At 40.5% G+C, this 19,127-nt stretch overlaps 1 long non-coding RNA gene across 1 annotated transcript in view; it reads left to right on the top strand.

Annotated features, from left to right (window-relative positions):
• Positions 1–3,019: 3,019 nt before the first annotated feature.
• Positions 3,020–19,127, top strand: part of LOC118162741 — a 16,878-nt gene continuing 770 nt past the window's right edge. Inside the window, exons 1-2 of the long non-coding RNA XR_004748599.1 lie at positions 3,020–3,160; positions 12,829–12,837. This is a non-coding gene — a long non-coding RNA (uncharacterized LOC118162741). The remainder of the gene's footprint in view (positions 3,161–12,828; positions 12,838–19,127) is intronic.

Here is a 19,127-nt window from a genome sequence, read left to right as displayed (position 1 = left end):
CCCAGGGCCCTGAAGTAACTTGCTGTTGTAGTTGCCAAGTCTCTCAGATCTTCCTTGAGGCAATGTTAAGGCACTTGCAGGACAAGAAGGTGATCTGGACAGCTAGCACTGCTTCACCAGGGCAAATTCTGCCTGACCAGCCTGGTGGCCATCTGTGATGGAGTTGTGATGTCAAGGGAAGACCAACTGATGTCATCTAGCTGAACTTCTGTAAGGCTTTTGACATGGTACCATGGTACCACATGACATCCTAATCTCTAAATTGGAAAGATCACAGAATCACAGAATTGTCTAGGTTGGAAGAGACCTCCAAGATCACCTAGACCAACCTCTGACCTAACACTAACAAGTCCTTCTCTAAACCATATCACTAAGCTCTAAACCTCTTTTAAAGACCTCCAGGGATGGTGACTCAACCACTTCCCTGGGCAGCCCATTCCAATGCCTAACAACCCTTTAAGTAAAGAAGTTCTTTCTAATATCCAAACTAAACCTCCCCTGGCACAACTTTAGCCCATTCCCCCTCATCTTGTCACCAGGCACATGGGAGAATAGGCCAACCCCCACCTCGCTGCAACCTCCTTTAAGGTACCTGTGAAGTGCAATAAGGTCACCCCTGAGCCTCCTCTTCAGGCTGAACAATCCCAGCTCCCTCAGATGCTCCTCATAAGACTTGTTCTCCAGACCCCTCATCAGCTTTGTTGACCTTCTCTGGACATGCTTGAGTACCTCAATGTCCTACTTGTAGTGGGGGCCCAAAACTGAACGCAGTACTCGAGGTGCAGCCTCACCAGAGCCGAGTACAGGGGGACAATCACTTCCCTAGACCTGCTGGCCACACTGCTTCTTAAACAAGCCAGGATGCTGTTGGCCTTCTTGGCTGCCTGAGCACACTGCTGGCTCATATTCAGCCAACTATCAACCAGTACTCCCAGGTCCTTCTCTGCCAGGCAGCTTTCTAACCACTCATCTCCCAGCCTGTAGCGCTGCTTGGGGTTGTTGTGCCTCACGTGCAGGACCCGGCACTTGGCCTTGTTGAACTTGATACAGTTGGCCTCAGCCCATTGGTCCAGCCTATCCAGATCTTCCTGCAAAGCCTTCCTACCCTCGAATAGATCGACACATGCACCCAACTTAAAATCATAGAATCATAGAATATCCTGAGTTGGAAGGGACCCATAAGGATCAAGCCCAACTCCTGGTACAGCACAGGTTTACCCAAAAGTTTAGACCATGTGACTAAGTGCACAGTCCAATCTCTTCTTGAATTCAGACAGGCTTGGTGAAGTGACTACTTCACTGGGGAGCCTGTTCCAGTGCGCATCCACCCTCTCGGTGAAGAACCTCCTCCTGACATCCAGCCTAAACTTCCCCTACTTCAGCTTAACCCCATTCCCGTGGGTCCTGTCTCTGGCGTTTATGGAGAAAAGGTCTCCTGCCTCTCCACTCTCCCTCGTGAGGAAGTTGTAGACCGCGATGAGGTCCCCCCTCAGCCTCCTCCTCTCCAGGCTGAACAGGCCCAGTGACCTCAGCCACTCCTCATAAGTCTTCCCCTCTAGGCTCTTCATCATCTTCGTTAGTCTTCCCCTCTAGGCCCTTCACCATCTTCATTGCCCTCCTCTGAACACTCTCCAACAGTTTAATGCCCTTTTTGTACTGTGGTGCCCAGTACTGCACACAGTACCTTGAGGTGAGGCCACACCAGCGCAGAGTAGAGCGGGACAATCACTTCTCTCGACTGACTAGCAATGCCGTGCTTGATGCATCCCAGGATATGGTTGGCCCTCCTGGCTGCCAGGGAACACTGCTGGCTCATATTCAACTTGCTGTCAACCACAACCCCCAGATCCCTCTCTGTGGGGCTGCTCTCCAGCATCTTGTCGCCTAGTCTGTACATATAGCCAGGGTTGCCCCATCCGAGGTGCAGGATCCGGCACTTGCTTTTGTTAAACTTCATGCGGTTGGTGATCGCTCAGCTCTCCAACCTGTCCAGATCTCTCTGCAAGGCCTTTCCACTCTCATCCGAGTCCACAACTCCTCCAAGTTTGGTGTCATCAGCAAATTTGCTCAAAACACCTTCTAGTCCTACATCCAAATCACTTATAAAACATTGAAGAGCACTGGCCCTAAAATGGAGCCTTGAGGGACCCCACTAGTGACCATCCACCAGCCTGATGTGGCCCCATTTAACACAACCCTTTGAGCCTTGCCTATCAGCCAATTGCTCAAAGTGCTCAAAAGCCTTGCTGAAGTCCAAAAAGATCACAATAGCTGGTTTCCCTTGATCAACTAGATGGGTGATCTTATCATAAAAGGAAATCAAATTTGTTAGGCAGGACCTACCCTTCATGAACCCATGTTGGCTGGGACCAATGACTGCATTGTCCCCCAGGTGCACTTCAATAACTTCAAGAATCATCTTCTCCATAATTTTACCAGGCACTGAGATGAGACTGACAGGCCTGTAATTGCTAGGGTCTTCTTTCTGACCCTTGAAAATTGGCACAATATTTGCCAGCTTCCAGTCTACTGGGACCTCTCCAGATTCTCAAGATCATTGAAAAATAATTGAGAGAGGTCCCGCGATGATGTCAGCCATCTCTTTAAGCACCCTGGGATGAATCCCATCCAGACTCATGGACTTGTAGGGATCCAGGTAGAGCAGCAAATCCCACACACATTCAGGGTTGGTTGGGAATTTATCATTCCCACCGTCACGGTCCTCCAGCTCAGGGCACCCTGGGTCCTGAAGCCCATCATCAGCGTTGAAGACAGAGGCAAAGAAGGCATTAAATGCCTCTGCTTTGCCTATGTCATTGTCTGTGAGGAGATCTTTCCCATCAAGTAGCAGACCTATGTTTTCTTTGGTTCTCCTTTTTCTGTTCACATATCTAAAAAAACCTTTTTTATTGTCTCCCACAGACACGGCCAGCTTCAACTCTAGTTGGGCTTTGGCCACACAAATTTTCTCCCTACAAACACGAACAGCATCCCTGTATTCCTTCCTTGTCGCCTGACCCTCCTTCCAGCAGTTGTACACTTTCTTTTTTTTTCACCTAATCTCCAGTAGAAGATCTCTGGTCAGCCTTGCCGGCCTCCTGCCCCACCTGCCTGACTTCTGATATTTTGGAATTGGCTGATCTTGTGCTTTTAGGAGGCAGTGCTTAAAGATTGACCAGCACTGATGGACATCAATGCCTTCAAAAGCAGTTTCCCAGGGGACCTTGCTGACTAATTCCCTGAGCAGCCTGAAGTCTGCTTTCCCCATATCCAGGGCTGAAGTTTTGGTGGCAGTTTTCCTTCTGTCACCATAAATTCTAAACTCAACCACTTCATGGTCACTATGACCGAGACGGCTGCCAATTGCCACGTCTCCCATAAGACCCTCTCTGTTCTCCAGGAACAGGTCTAGGAGGGCACCTTTCCTAGTTGGCTCCCTTAGCACCTGCACCAAGAAGTTATCATCTAGGTGCTTTATGAACCTCCTGGACTTGCTCGTGTCAGCCATGTGGTGATCCCAGTTGATGTCTGGCAGGTTGAAATCCCCCATAAGGACAAGGGGAGTTGATCTCGAGGCATGTCTCAGTTCCACAAAGAATAATTCATTGGCGTTGTCATCTTGGCCAGGTGGTCTGTAATAGACACCCACAACGATATCCCCTTTATTTGTTCATCCCTTAATCCTTACTCAGAGGCTCTCAACTTTGCCATTGCCGACCTGAAGTTCCACACCGTCCAGCCCATGCTTCACATACATCACTACCCCGCCACCTCACCTACCCTGCCTGTCCCTCCTGAAGAGCCTATAACCATCTATTGCAACACACCAGCTACAGGACTCATCCCACCAGGTTTCGCTTATGCCGATGATGTCATAGCTGTGGGACTGGGCCAAACCTTCTAGCTCTTCCATTTTATTCCTCATACTGCATGTATCTGTGTAGAAGCACTTCAAATGCGCCTTCATATACGCAGCACCTTGTGGATCTGACCGAAGGGCCTGACTGGCACATAGTCCCTCTGATTCTAGTGTACCATCCCTTAGGTCTTCACTGGCGTGCCTGGTTTTATCCCCTTTACCCTTTGACTCTAGTTTAAAGCCCTATCTATCAGCCCTGTCAACTCCTGACCAAAAGTCCTTACCCCTCTCTGAGAGAGGCGCATCCCATCTGGTGCCAGCAGGCCTGGTGTAGTGTAGACCTTCCTGTGATCGAAAAACCTGAAGTTCTGCCAGTTGTACCAGTCCCGAAGCCACAAGTTAATGTGATGAGCCCGCCTGTTGGCATCGATCCTCCCTATCAGAAGGACAGAGGCAAACACAGCCTGTGCCCCTGATCCTTTAAGTAGTCGCCCCAAAGCCCTAAAGTCCCTTTTGATCGCTCTCGGACTTCTTGTTGCTACCTCAACATTACCAGCTTGAAAGACCAGTAGCAGGTAGTAGTCAGAGGGCTGTAGCAGGCGCTTGACTTTCTTAGCAAAGTCTCTCACCTGAGCCCCAGGGAAGCAACAGACATGCCTGCAGGTTGGGTCCGGTTGGCATATTGGGACCTCTGTCCCTTTCAGAAAGGAGCCCCCCATTACCATAACTCTTCTTTCTTTTTTGACAGACGATGTAGCAATGCGGGGGGTAGGCTGCCCTGCCTTAGGCGCCCTCTCCAACTGGGACGGGCTTTCATCTAATTCGTTGTTCTGACTGTCATGTTCTAGAGCCTCATACCTGTTATATAAGGGTAGATGGGAAGGGGAGGTAGGCAGGGACAGGGCTCGCCTACCACCCCGAACACGAACCTGCCTCCATTCCCTCCCCCCCTTGGCCTAGGTCTCCTTCTGCTGCCTGGCAGGATGGGGAAACTTTTGTCTTCTGCATAGCAGGAGACACTTGTGCTGTGGCAGGCTCGTGAGCCTGCCTCAGAGAGGGTAGAGTACACCTCCACCAGTCAATATCCCTCTCTGACTCCCTGATGCTCCTCAGCCTGTTCACTTCCTCCAAAAGCTCTGCTACCTGGCTGAGCAGCTCTTCAACCTGGGCACACCTCCCACAGGCATACCCCTTGCTGCTGCTGTCAGATACCAACAGAAGACTCAGGCACACCCTGCAGCCCAAGACCTGGATGGCCACGTGTTTACCCAAGCCCTCCGTCTGAGTAGCCACATCGGTGACCGTGGCTGGAGAGGCCACAAGAGATGCGGAAGCCTTGTTTTTCTGCCTGGTTGATACCATGGCCAGGTTCCTCACAAGCAGGTTACAAGTACCGAAGGGAAAGACCACTGCAACAGAGCAGTGAGGGCCCTCCCTGCTTGCCCTGCCTGCACGCGCTACCGCGCAAACTGCCTTGCCACGCCCTTCTGATGCGCCACTCCCTGTTTGCCCGCCCTGTTCGCCATGCTCCTGGTAGCTTGCGCTCCCTAGGAGCTGCTTTTGAATGGCCGGGGAGGGGGCTCTGCTGGCTCCGCCTATGCCTCATCAACCTCTCTCGCGAGGGCTGCTGGGTTCTGGCAGCTCTCTAAGCTGCCTCGAGTGGCCTTGATGCCAAAAAAAAAGCCCTGCCTGTCTCAATCCCCTGCTCTGCTGCAGAACGCATCTGCCCCGGAGCCGATCACCTTGGAAAATGGCTGTGAAAGTTGGTGTCATCTCCAAACTTACTGTGGGTGCACTCAATCCAGATCATCGATAAAGATATTAAAGAGAACTGGCCCCAGTACTGAGCCCTGGGTGACACCATTAGTGACCGGCCTCCAACTGGGTTTGACTCCATCCACCACGACTCTTTGGGCCCGGCTACCCAGCCAGTTTCTAACCCAACGAAGCGTACGCCAGTCCAAGCCATGAGCAGCCAGTTTCTTGAGGAGAATGCTGTGGGAAACAGTGTTGAAAGCCTTACTGAAATCAAGGTAGACCACACCCACAGCCTTTCCCTCATCGACTAAGCGTGTCATTTTGTCATAGGAGATCAGGTTCATCAAGCAGGACCTGCCTTTCATAAACCCATGCTGACTAGGCCTGATTGCCTGGTTGCCCTGCAAGTGCTATGTGATGACACTCAAGACAATCTACTCCAAGAGCTTCCCTGGCACTGAAGTCAAACTAACAGGCCTATAGTTTTCCGGTCAACCTTCTGGCCCTTCTTGTAGATGGGCATCACATTTGCTAGCCGCCAGTCAACTGGGACCTCCCCTGATAGCCAGTACTGCCGATAAATGATGGAAAGTGGCTTGGCCAGCTCCTCCGCCAGTTCTCTCAGTACTCTCGGGTGGATCCCATCTAGCCCCATCGACTTGCGTACATCCAAATACTGTAGCAGGTCGCCAACCATTTCCTTGTGGATTGCTCCCCATCCCCTTCCACCAGCTCATGGTACTGGGTATCCAGAGAACAACTGGTCTTGCCACTAAAGGGTGAGGCAAAGAAGGCATTAAGCACCTCAGCCTTTTTCTCATATCTTGTCACTAAGTTTTCCCCCTGCATCCAGTAAAGGATGGAGATTCTCCTTAGTCCTCCTTGTTGTGTTGATGTATTTATAAAGACATTTTTTGTTATCTTTAATGGCAGTAGCCAGATTGAGCTCCAGATGAGCTTTGGCCTTTATAATTTTGTCCCTGGACAGCCTCTCAACATCCTTATAGTCCTTCTGAGTGGTCCATCCTCTTTTCCAAAGATCATAAACCTTCTTTTTTCTCCTAAGCTCAAGCAACAACTCTCTGTTCAGCCAGGCCGGTCTTCTGCCACGCCGGCTCATCTTTGGGCACATGGGGACAGACCGCTACTGAGCCATTAAGATTTCCTTCTTGAAGAGTGCCCAGCCTTCCTGGACTCCTCTGCCCTTCAGAACCACTTCCCAAGGGACTCTGTCAGCCTGAACAGCTCAAAGTCTGCCCTCCGGAAGTCCAAGACAGCAGTTTTACTAATCCCCTTCCTGACTTTGCCAAGAATAGAGAACTCTACAATTTTGTGGTCACTCTGCCCAAGACAGATCCCAATATGGATTTGAAGGGTGGACCAACCAGTGGATAAGGAATTGGCACCATGGCTGCACCCAGAGATTAGTGATCAATGGTTCTGTGTTCAGGTGGAGGCAGGTGATAAGCGCTATCCCTCAGGAGTCTGTCTTGGGACCTGTGCTTTTCAACATCAGCAACAACATACACAATGGGATTGTGTGCACCCTCAGCAGGTTTGCAGATGACACCAAGCTGAGAGGTGCAGTTGACACAAAAGAAGGAAGGGATGCTGTTCAAAGGGACCTGGACAAGCAAGAAAAGTGGTCCCATATGAACCTAATGAGTTTCAACAAGTCTAAGTGCAATGTGTGGCACCTGGGTCGGGGCAATCCCAGGCAGGAGAAGAGACTGGGTGGAGAACTCACTGAGAGCAGCCCTGCAGAGAAAGATTTGGGGATTCTGGTGAATTAAAAGATTGGCATGAGCCAGCAGTGTTTGCTTGTAACCCAGAAGGCCAACTGCATCCTGGGCTGCATCAACAGAGGAGTGGCCAGCAGGTCATAAGAGGTGATTGTCTCCCTCTATTCCTTCTTTGTGAGGGCCCATCTGGAGAGCTGCGTCCAGGTCTGGGGGCTGCCAGTACAAGAAGAATGTGGATCTGTTTGAGTAGGGCCAGAGGAGGGCAACAAAGATGACCAGAGGGCTGTAGTGCCTCTCCTATGAAGAAAGGCTGAGAGAGCCAGGTATGTTCAGACAGAATAAGAGAAGTCTCTAGGGAGATCTCATTGCAGCCTTTATATACTTGAAGGGATCTTATAAAAAGGATGGAGATTCTTTACTTGGATAAGGATAAGATAAGGGGGAATGGTCTTAAACTAAAAAGAGATTTAGATTAGACATTAGGAGAAAATTCTTCACTGTAAGTTTAATGAAGCACAGGAACAGGTTGTCCAGAGAAGATGTGGATGCCCCATCCCTGGAGGTGTTTGAGGGCAGGCTGGATGGGGCCTTAGCCAACCTAATTGAGTGAGTGGCATCCGTGCTCATAGCAGGGCGGTTGGAACTAGACAATCTTTAAGGTCCTTTCCAACCCAAGCAGTTCTATGATTCTGTGATTCTGTGCACAGTTGCCTGCCCAGCTCCACAGATCTCAATGCATCTTGGTGATCATCCTGAGAAGGGTTTTGGATAGCAGCAGGGGCCTTCTAGCCCTTGTGAGCTGCAGAGAGTGTCTTGGGGTAGCAGTGTTCCAATTGCCATGCTGAACCAAGGATGGAAGGAACTGGTGTGAAGAGCAGGGGTAGGAAGTGGGGATTTAGCACATCTAATTATTGACCCACTAGAAGCACACCTCTGAAGAAATTTAAGTTTCTGTACTAGCAGGATAGTTCATCTGAGGCAGCTTATAATTTTTCCTTCTGACAGGAATGCATAAACTTTCCCCACTTTTTCTTTGCTTTGGGAGTTTGATTCCTTGCCAGTTTCTGTGCAGTGTACCTGCTCTCTCCAGTTCATTTGCTTTGGGACTGGAGTTTTGATGGGAGTCTGGGGAGAAAAAGGTTGGTCTGAAGGCACTTGTATTTTTTCAGCCAAGGAACATGGTTAGATAACCATGTTGAATGGGACTTTAATTCACCTGCACCAGGTCTCAGAAGGTGCCTTGCATAGAATCACACCGAATAAAGGACAGAAGGGATCATTTACTGGACCAACAAGTTCATTTCTTGTTGTTGTGGATAATCTTACCGTATCCACAATTTTTAGCATGTCTCACTGATCTTCAGAGCAGCGACTTCTCCCTTGGCCCATTCCATAGCATAACGCTGGAAACAATTAATTAGAAAAGGCAGGGCTAGCTTCTGTTTTCCTTTTTAGTGATATGAGCATTTGTAAGTCTCTCTTTTTTTTTTCTTTTTAATATATATTTTTTCCTTTTTAAAAAAAAATAAAAATAAAATAAAAAATAAAGAAATTCCTGTCTACTTCCTCAATGCTGACTGTTGTTACCAGTTTGTTTTGGCACTTTAAGCTAACTGCCCACTTAGCCTTTGAGTTCATGTAGGTAGGTTAGTTTTTAAGATAAAGATTAAATTCCTGGTAAATGGATACTTGAAAAATATCACTTTCACTCTTGATAAAGGATCTTATTACTACTCTCATAGATAAAATGAAAGGCTCTAACTCCATCTAATGTTCAAAATACTGAGCACCCAGCATCAGAGTAGTCTGCTTGCAAAATATGACAGTTTTCCTAGGTTTCAAATATTATTTTCTTACTATTGTGGTTACATAACTTAAAAATAATTTGAAGAACACTCACAATATGGTACAAAGTGGTTTAATGAAGCAGACCTTTAATGAAGCACAGTCACTTTTACTTTTTGATTCTTAATGTTGTTTAAATGCACTGTCAATATTACATTTTTCATGAATAAGCTTTCAGTAACTACATGTAAAAAGATATATATTTCTCTATAAAATTAAAGTAAAATAAGGAGTACTCTTTTTATAACTAGCATTTTCAGCTCACTCTTAATATTTTGTTTCTTTTTGAAACAAATTGGTACTCACCAAGACCTTTACTATTACTGTATTTGTAACGTACCACAATTTAAATGTTTTTGTAGTCTTACTGTTTATGTTAAAGCATATCTCAAATTAATGCTAAACAAAGAATAGAAACTGTACATACATTTATGGACAGGGCTCCAACATGTAAGCAGACATGCATGGATACACACACAGCCTTTTCCTTCAAAGCATATCTTCTTGTATTTGAACACGAATTTGAAAATCTATGAGCCACGATAATATTAACTCCTAGTTTCTCTGACCCCTCATAAAATAAAAGAAGAATGAGTGTTTAGCTAAAAGGATTCTAATGATGCCTTTGGACTCTTATGTTCACGTAATGACTGGTAGAAAGATTTATATGCCCTGTATAGGTATAATTAGACACCCACAAACCCATTGACCCTGCTGAGGTGAAGAGCTCTCCTGCTTTTTGTTTCAGCAGTTGAATCAATACTTGCACGTTTTACTACTGTGGAGTGAAATTGAGGAAATGAAAATCTGATAATTTTGCTCCCAGTGCAGTCTAGACAGAGGAAAGCAGTTTTAGTCTTTGACAGGAAGATCTATTTCCAGTTTCTCAAAAGGCTAGTGTCAATTTTGAAACCTCTTATTATTGATTTTTCAGTTTTGTTAAAAAGGATGTTTTATTAGAAATATTAGTCCCAGTTACAATGTAAGCTTATGTCTGTTTCACAGGTTGATGAAATCATGGTTTAATTTTGGTCTGAATCACAGAGTACTTCCACCTGATGACATTTGTAGCAAAAAATGCAGTCTGAAGAAGTTAATTTCATTGTCTCTCCTAAATCTATGTAAAACACAGCTTGGTAGGCAATTGTGCAGATCTATCTAGGAAATACTGTGCATATGTAGAAACTATAGGGCCAAAATATCCTATAAAATAAATATAGTTTGACATGAACTACATTTTTATATACTATTTACAAAGTATTATCTTTATTTAACATACATTTTACATATATAAAACACTAATTCCTCTGAGGTGAAAAAAGGCACAAAAATTAAATAAGACTACTTAAAGGATGACCTTGAATCATGAGGTGATTATATTAAATTTTAAAGGAAAATAATAGCATACAGGAAATTATATTTAAGTAATAATTATTGAAACATTCCAATAATTTTGGAAAAGTATTAGAGAATTGATAATGTAAAACTTTAATTTACTGTGGTATACAGTTTATATGTTGTGTATTCATTATGTATGGCTAATATCTATTTTGTTTTTGCCATTGATTCCACATTATGATATTAATAGAGTTTACTGATTTTAATGCTATGTCACTTATTTTTTATTGATAGTATCACAGTGTCTCATGTTGTTGTTGTTCATAACATGTTGAAAACACATATAATCATAGGAGATCTGAACAAAATATCAGCAGAACCAAAAATCCTCAAGACCCCTTAAAGACAAAATAGAAGTCTTTTTATATGTACAGACTAAGAAGCTTAGGATTAGAATAGCACAGATGGTTCAAGTATTAACCAGAAATTACTTTTTGCAAACACACACAAATGTGTCAATAAGTAAGCTACTATGGAAATAAATAAACCACTTTTCTAATTCATTAAGACAATAGAAATCAGTTTAAGGGTGCATCACATTCCTTGTTTTAATGCTGTGCCTTGTAGAAGATGAAATCAAGGTATACTACTTTGATATATAATCAGGTCTGAAGGCATTGAATTATGTTAGTATCTCTTGGCTCACCATTTGACAATGCTTATTGCCTTCCCCAAAAACAGTTCATATTGGAAATAATCCCTGATATTTATTTTTATTTGTTTGTGTCTTTAGCATGCTCCTGAGAGAGGCACAGCTTTTGGGGATGAAGGAATTGATATTAAATATACATATCAGGACAAATTAGTTTGCTTTTTACAGCTTTATTTTCTGCCAATGGAATTTTATTAAGCACAAATGAACAAAGCTTTAGGACTCTTCCTCCCTCCTCCCATAGGACTAGTAAAAGTAAAATTCTGCTTTACTGAATCTTTCAAAAGTAGTAACAGAACAAAAAATGAATAAGGAAACAACACTTTACTTGCCATTCTATCAAAGTTTCACTTCTTGCATGGATTGCAGTGGTCTTTATTTGGTTGAACTTGTAGTCATAAGTACTGGTATAGCAATTATGGCAACATGCATTTACTGACAATATGCAGTTAGTTTTGTGGAAAAGTCTAAATCCCTGTCCTTCAGTGACATATATTTATTTACCTAATATGCAATGTTTTCTCATATAATCCTGAACTGAAACAAAATTAAGATGGAAGTTGCCTTTATATAGATTTGCGTCTCTATAAAAAGAGTTTGTGGTTAGTTAAAAAGATTTGCAAATAAAATAATTAAAATGATGTTAAGTACAGTAGTATTTTAAGAGTAGACATCTTTAAAAGGACTACTAAATACTTTATCTAGATGCTAAGTATGCTGGGTAGTGACAAATTACCATTCAGTTATTTGCCGTGATTTTTTTCCCTCTTTTTTCAAGGTATCTTTACTTATTTATTTATTTAATATAAAGTAGAAATACTGTAGATTGTCTCTAGCAGTATGAAAATGTACTCTTCTGCCATCTGCATTTGTTAAAAACAAAATTCTCTCTTTTTCTTTTCTTGTAGGTTTTATATGCTGGTTTTCAAAACAATAAATACCAGGAAGGGACTTTTCCATTTTGCCAGAGAAAACATGACAGAGAAAACATGCTCAATATTTAGAATTCAACGCAGTTTTTTTTTTTTTTTTTTTTTTTCCTGCTAGTACTATTAGGTGTAGTTTGACCAAAGAAAAGCATTACAATACATGAAATCATCTCTTTCCAATATTAAAAAAAAAAAAAAGAAAAAAAAAAGAAAAATAATTTTAAAAAGTAAGTAATGAGCAAAAACTAGAAATATGGGGGAGCAATTGCATTTTGCTTAAAGGAAAAGTTGAAAATCCATTTATTGTTGAATAGATGGCTTGTTAATCAGAAATTTGGTCTTCTTACATATGCCATATTTTTGTGATTTTTTCAGTGCAAGCAGAAGTTACTGCTTTGGGGTAAATACTTGTTTTCAAATACAGTCAAAAGGGTTATTAGAAAACAAGCTTCATGCTCCATGACTGTTTAAGAAATTAATTAGCAAACATTTTTCTTTGGAAAAAATATTGTATTTTTTTGTTTGTTTCTTTTTGTTTTGTTTTGTTTTGTTTTTGTCTGTTTGTTTTCCAGTAAAGTGGTTAAGCACTTCAAGCAAACAAGATTATGTCTTAAAACTAGGGGAGATGTAGCAGAACAGGACAAGGCAAGTTCAGTACTGAAAAGTTAATAAAATATTCCATTATACCTATAGGTTAATAAGCCTAATGAAGTGAAATCTAAAAACTTCTCCAAATGATATCATAATAATTTAAACTAAATTCCTCTGCACATGAGAGTTCTCCAAGAAGCCTGGGATGTGAAGATAATATTTTAATTGGCCTGAGATTTAAGACACATTTTGGTGTTACTGTCAAAGTAGATTATGAGAAAATGCTATAGTATCTACAACCAGTGTTTACAATGAAAGATAAATTTAAATTCAGTAGACTCTTGATTAAGTGACATAGAATTGAAACTAACACATCATGGTAAAAATATGTCTTACTCTCTCCTTGAAGTGCAAGTAGTCATTCCTATGCTGTGGTGGTATCTAGACACTTGCTGATCTCTGGCTAGCTCACATAATCTAACCCATGCATATACATGCTTTTCCAAACAATATTGTCTAAATAGTAAGTGAAGATTCCTTTTTATTTCCATCAGAAGTAAGCAGCGTGTACATGACTGAACACACTTACATACATACTATCTGGGGCAAACTCTCACACAGTTATCTTGAACTCTTTTCAGACTTTATTTTTCATATTGTTCTCATTGAGTGTTCCAGTCATGGCACAACTGCATTCCCTGTTACAACTACTGCAAAATGCTTTAACACTATTTTTCATTTTGGAAATATGAAAAGTAATCCCTATATCAAAATTTGCATTCCTTTTTGGAATGAGAAATAATTTCATAGTAGATGGGCCCAGATGAGAAACATGGAAATAGGTGTCCTTTAACAACAAGCTTTATCCTTTGAATGTGTAATCTACAATGTTAAAAACCTGGTTGCTTTGTTTAAGATACTAACTGGGAAAAAATAAATAAATAAATAAATAAATAAATAATCACAGGTTTTTCTTTACAACTAAGTTTATCATGCTATTAAAATACAAAGAATATAATGTGTTTACTCAGTATGGACTAACAGTAAACAGACTCCGGTCCCTGCCACCTTTTTAATTATGAGAACAGCTCAGCTATGTTATCAATCTATCTTCCTGTCCTATTTCCTGCTTACATCTCTATTTCTGTACTTTTCTGACTCTTATCATTGTGGTACTCTTAAAGGTTAAGAAGAACTATCTGTCACTCCTTCTTCCTACCCAGTAAAAGTTCTATGGAGTATATACGTGGGATAAAATTTTAATGAGAAAAAGCTTTGCGCAACATGTGAATTCTGCATTGTGAACTGAAATCCACAAGTTTAGAATAATATTTTTTTACAGTAAAAATATGGAGTCTATGCTATGTAATACAGTGTTTGTTTGTTTGTTTGTTTGAAGCTCTGTCTTCTAGTGAAGTCTGCTTTTATTGTTTGGTGCTATGTATATGCTGTCAAAGGTGCTGGCCAAAAGCAGAAATGTGGTTGCCCATGTTGTTTTGCCAATTTATTGTATAACACTGAACATGAAGACAGAGGTCTTGAAATGAATTGCATGATTATATGGTTATTAATAAAACCGAAGAGTACCAGAAGGAGATATTCATAATTGGTACTCCAAATCTTTGCATTGTACCAGCTGAACACTTTTGCAGATGTGGATCAGTTCCCAGGAAGATATAAAAGGTTTCAACAAGGATTTCTGGCTGAGCAACATTTTTACTAAATGCTTTGGAATAGGCATTTCCTTCTCAGACCACTTTCACTGCTGTAGACTTGCTTGTCCTCCAGATCCCTTAGCTCCTTTCAGTTAGATACCAGTGTCAGTGGAAGATGCCTCTGTTATATGAACTGGAAGGCACATTTAAATTTGACTGTGGTCTTCCTTTTACTTGACACTTACTGCCTTTACAACTTCCCTGTAGGCTACACTATATACAGATGAAGATCAGATAGAATAATGTAGGTGCTTACCACAACGATTTTAATATTGCTGGTTAGGATTTATTTACAGCAAGTGGCCCTCTGTGAAAGTGAAAAATGTATCCTTGACGGTAACATTCACATGACAAAATGGTTCAAGAGAATTAAAAAGAACATGTTTCTACTAGTTATATATGTAGAGCAAGTGCTTCATGTGTACACCTAGATTAAGTTTTTTGTTGTTGTTGTTAAAAACTCAACAGTGAAATCCAGCAACTTAGATCACAATTATTGATGAAAAATTACGTCAAAACTATATAAACTGTGTCCATTCCAGGTTCCTGAATATATTTATTTATTTATTTATTTTTGCTGTAACATGGAAGACCTAAAATATTACCTTAAAAGGGGGCATAATATGAGGATAAATTAGGAATGGATAGAAGGTAAAGTATTCTTAATTGTACTAGAAAATGAAATATCCAGATAAATACTAAGTGAAGCATTTGATTTGTAAGAGAAAACGTCACTAATGGATTACTGGAAGTAAACTCACCACTGTCTTTAATATTACTGATACATAGTGGATACTGATAAGAAAGCAACAATAAGACACAATCGATACATTAATTTTATAGCTGAAGTATAGATCTGAGTCAGGCAGTAGTGATTTCAGCACTATGATTAAATAGTTTTGCTAGTCCTTGTCAAATGCTTACTTCTAATATCTCCTATTTGTTATCCAAAACAAATGTTAAATCAGCTACTAGGTTTACAGTAACATATCAGCAAAAACTAAATCAGAATCAAAACCAAAGATTTATTAAACGAAACCAGATTTTTCTAATCAAATTATTATTGTCTGTTTTGACCTTATAAATAGTACTAGCCTTAAAAAACAGATCAAAGGTCTCACTGAATTTCATAGTCCTTGTTTAATAGAGAATGGTACCTGCAAGATGGGAAAGCATAAGCAAGACTAGGGAACTCTCTCTTGGCTCATCCTACCTCTCAATAGGAAACTACTTCCTTCCCCACTCCTCTGATTAGGAATCACCCAATTCTCTCTCTCTTTTTCCCTTTTCTAAAAGACTTTGGTAAGATTTTAGAGAATTAGGACAGAAGCAAAAATGTGAAATAGATGCTTCTCCAGAAATAGGGGCATATATCTATTAGCATATAAGTATCTGAAAAGTCCTTCATTATATTTACTCTGGTTAAAATTCTGGGCTGGGAACAGGTTGTAATTACAACCCATACATTTCTGAATGGCAAATACCAATGAGGCAAAGATGTCCTATTTAAGCATGTGGATTCTCACAGGAGTAATGAAATGAAATTAAGACAAAGGAAAAATTAAGCTGAGTTTTGGTGATGATGAGGAACACTTTTCCTTTAGCTTTAGTAATTGTACTTTAGAGCAGAATAATCTTCTCAGGAAAGTGGGCAGTCATGTCTATTGGGACATTTTAAAGTCAGCTGGATACAATCTGCTGCTTACATACTTGGAGAAGGGCATTGGCAAGGAGAAATCTTTTTATATACCCTTTCTATTATTTTAATACCTCATGGATAGATATATATGTATACAGTCATTCTAATGAGCAGCACTTTTGTTTCTTTCTGTGCTGAAAATAAATAATGGAGGAATTCAGGCTATGCAGATCTGCTTATCCATCAGTTGTCTAATAATCACATTCTTTGTATTTTAGTTAGTGGCACGACGATTTAATTACAAAAAAAATTGAAGATTTTATCAAAAATGTTTAAAATGTAAATAACCACTATACAATATACAGTATGTACTAATTATGAATTTAGAATACATTTCCAAGGCATAAATTAGTAATTCTTGTCTTCTACATCAGATATTTTATTAACTCTTATAAGAATAAATGAATTAATGTAATAGGTTTAATTTTTTTTTTTTTTTTTTTTGGGGGGGGGGGGGAATAAAACTTGATTACAATTATACGCTTCATTTTTAGAAGAGTAGGTAAGAAGTGAAAGGCCAAAACAAATATGTGCATTTGGACATGTAATACTAAGATCCATTGGAACTATGTGTATTACCAGTACTGAAAAATATTATAGACTTGCTAATTGATTACTTCTTCCTAGGAAGGTACTGTGTGTCTTCTTATCAGCAGAAACTGTGTAAAGAGACTGCACTCTGTATGAAGTACTCTCCTGATTTAGATTGGCAAAGATCTGAAGAACACATTGCAATTTTAGCAGCAAGGCCACTCTTTTCAGAAATCGATCAGTAATCTGTAGGAATTAAGCACTGGTGGTAAGAAGTAGCTATAAATACTCAGTTAATTTCTCAGTTACTCCTCAAAGATGTACTTTTTTTTTTTAATGTAGAAAATATTCAAAATACATGTTACTTTGTTACATAGAATGATAGAATGGTTTGGGTTGGAAGGGAAATACCATCTAGTTCCAACCCCCCTGCCATGGGCAGGAACACCTTCTGCTAGACCAGGTTGCTCAAAGCCCCATCCAGCCTGGTCTTGAAAATATCTAGGGTCATCCACAGCTTCTCTGGGCAATCTGTTCCAGTTCCTCACCACTCTCATAGTAAAGAATTTCTTCCTAATATCTAATCTAAATCTTCATTCTTTTAGTTTAAAACCATTACCTCTTGACCTAATACTACACTCCCTGATAAACAGTCCCTCCCCATCTTTTCTCAGCCTGTCTTCATAGGAGAGGTTTTCTAGCCCTCTGCTCATCTTTGTGGCCCTCCTCTGGACCCACTTTAACAGGTTCATATCTCTCCTGTGTTGGGGGCCCCAGAGCTGAATGCAGTACTCGAGGCGGGGTCTACTCTGCTGGGAGCAGAGTAGAGGGGGAGAATCAACTCCCCTGACCTGATGGTCATTCTTCTTTTGATGCAGATCAGGATACAGTTGGCTTTTTAGGCCACAGGCACATGGTATCAGCTCATATCAAGCTTGTCAGCCACTAGTAACCCCAAGTCCTTCCCCACAGGGCTTCTTTCTACCCACTTGTCGCCAACTCTGTATTCATACTTGGGATCATCCTGTCCCTGGTCCAGGACATTGTAGTTGGCTGTATTGAACTTCATGAGGTTTTCATGAGACCACTTCTCAATCCTGTCATTAATTCTACTGACATAGCTACAATGTCAAATAAGGACTTTGTAATATAAGAAATAACACACATCCTTACATTTATCTGTAGTATGTTGAACGAAGAGAAAGAAACATGTTTCCATTCACTATCTTTTAAGAAAATTACTTGTCACTAATGATGCATGAGACACAGTTTTCCATTTTATAGTTTTTGAAAAAGCTTTTCTTTAAAAATTGCACTTGATCATATAACTGTGAAGCTAAACTTGCAAGTTTTCTTTACAAAAAACACCACTTTCCCAGGGCAGCTTACAATATATGCTGTGATAAATCTCAAATGCATCATTTTAAATTAATGTTGAAATGTATGTGCTAAAGAACATACTAAAATGAGTTATTGTTGTTGACTAAGGCTATTTTTATATTATGGTAGTTCTGTCTAAGATAACAGCTTAAAATGCAGCCTAAAATAAAACTTTGATTCTCCTTTTGTTTGCATATTGTCTTTTTTTTTTTTTTTTTTTTTTTTTTTATCTCTTAACCTTACTTTTACAGAGCTATATAAGGACATGAATTTGGCTGTGGAAATACAAGGTAACATTAAATATTCTTCCATAATCAATTTAAACAAAGATTTCCCCCTCTTGGGGAACCTGATGAAGGTCTTTACTGAACTGAGGTTGGAAGTTTTGGGAAAACCCTGAAATTACTAAGAATAATGCTTTCAATATATGAAATTCAGAATGCAAATGATACACTGCTAAACATAGCTTTTGAATACAATTCACATCATTGGTTTACGTGTGGTTTATAATTAATTGCAAGTGATTCATGATCTTAAGTTTCCAAATCATAAAGAAATGCAGACAGCTGATTCATATTTTTTATGGTGATCAGTAATTTGTACCTAATGACTAGTAAAGTGAAATTACTGAGTGTGCTCAACTGAATTTCCTGAATACATCAGTGGGAGTTTTGTAATTTTACAGTCAGCATGATATATTCAGAATCAGTTTAAAAAGTGACATTTGGTTCAGATTAAGCTTATAAATAAAATTAGAACTGAATTGGCAGTATTTTCAATTTAATCTCTTTTACTCAGGGGTATATAATTTGGCTTTTATGTCTCTTTATATTAATTAGAAATAGCAATTGTAGGCACAAGATTAAAACCGCCATTACATGTCAACCTCCATGAGCAAGGAGGACATTGTCAGAATGGAAAATTAACTATTCTTTCTGCTAAAAACAAAAGAAAATAAAAAAAAAATTATTGTTTTTATTTAATGTTTTCTTTGGATCAAGACAGAATTTCACTTCTGCAGGAGATAA

The sequence above is a fragment of the Oxyura jamaicensis genome, chromosome 2, assembly GCF_011077185.1.
Source record: "Oxyura jamaicensis isolate SHBP4307 breed ruddy duck chromosome 2, BPBGC_Ojam_1.0, whole genome shotgun sequence".
Taxonomy (NCBI): Eukaryota; Metazoa; Chordata; class Aves; order Anseriformes; family Anatidae; genus Oxyura; species Oxyura jamaicensis.
Note: the sequence above shows the minus strand (reverse complement) of the source record. Positions and strands in the feature narration are given on the sequence as shown.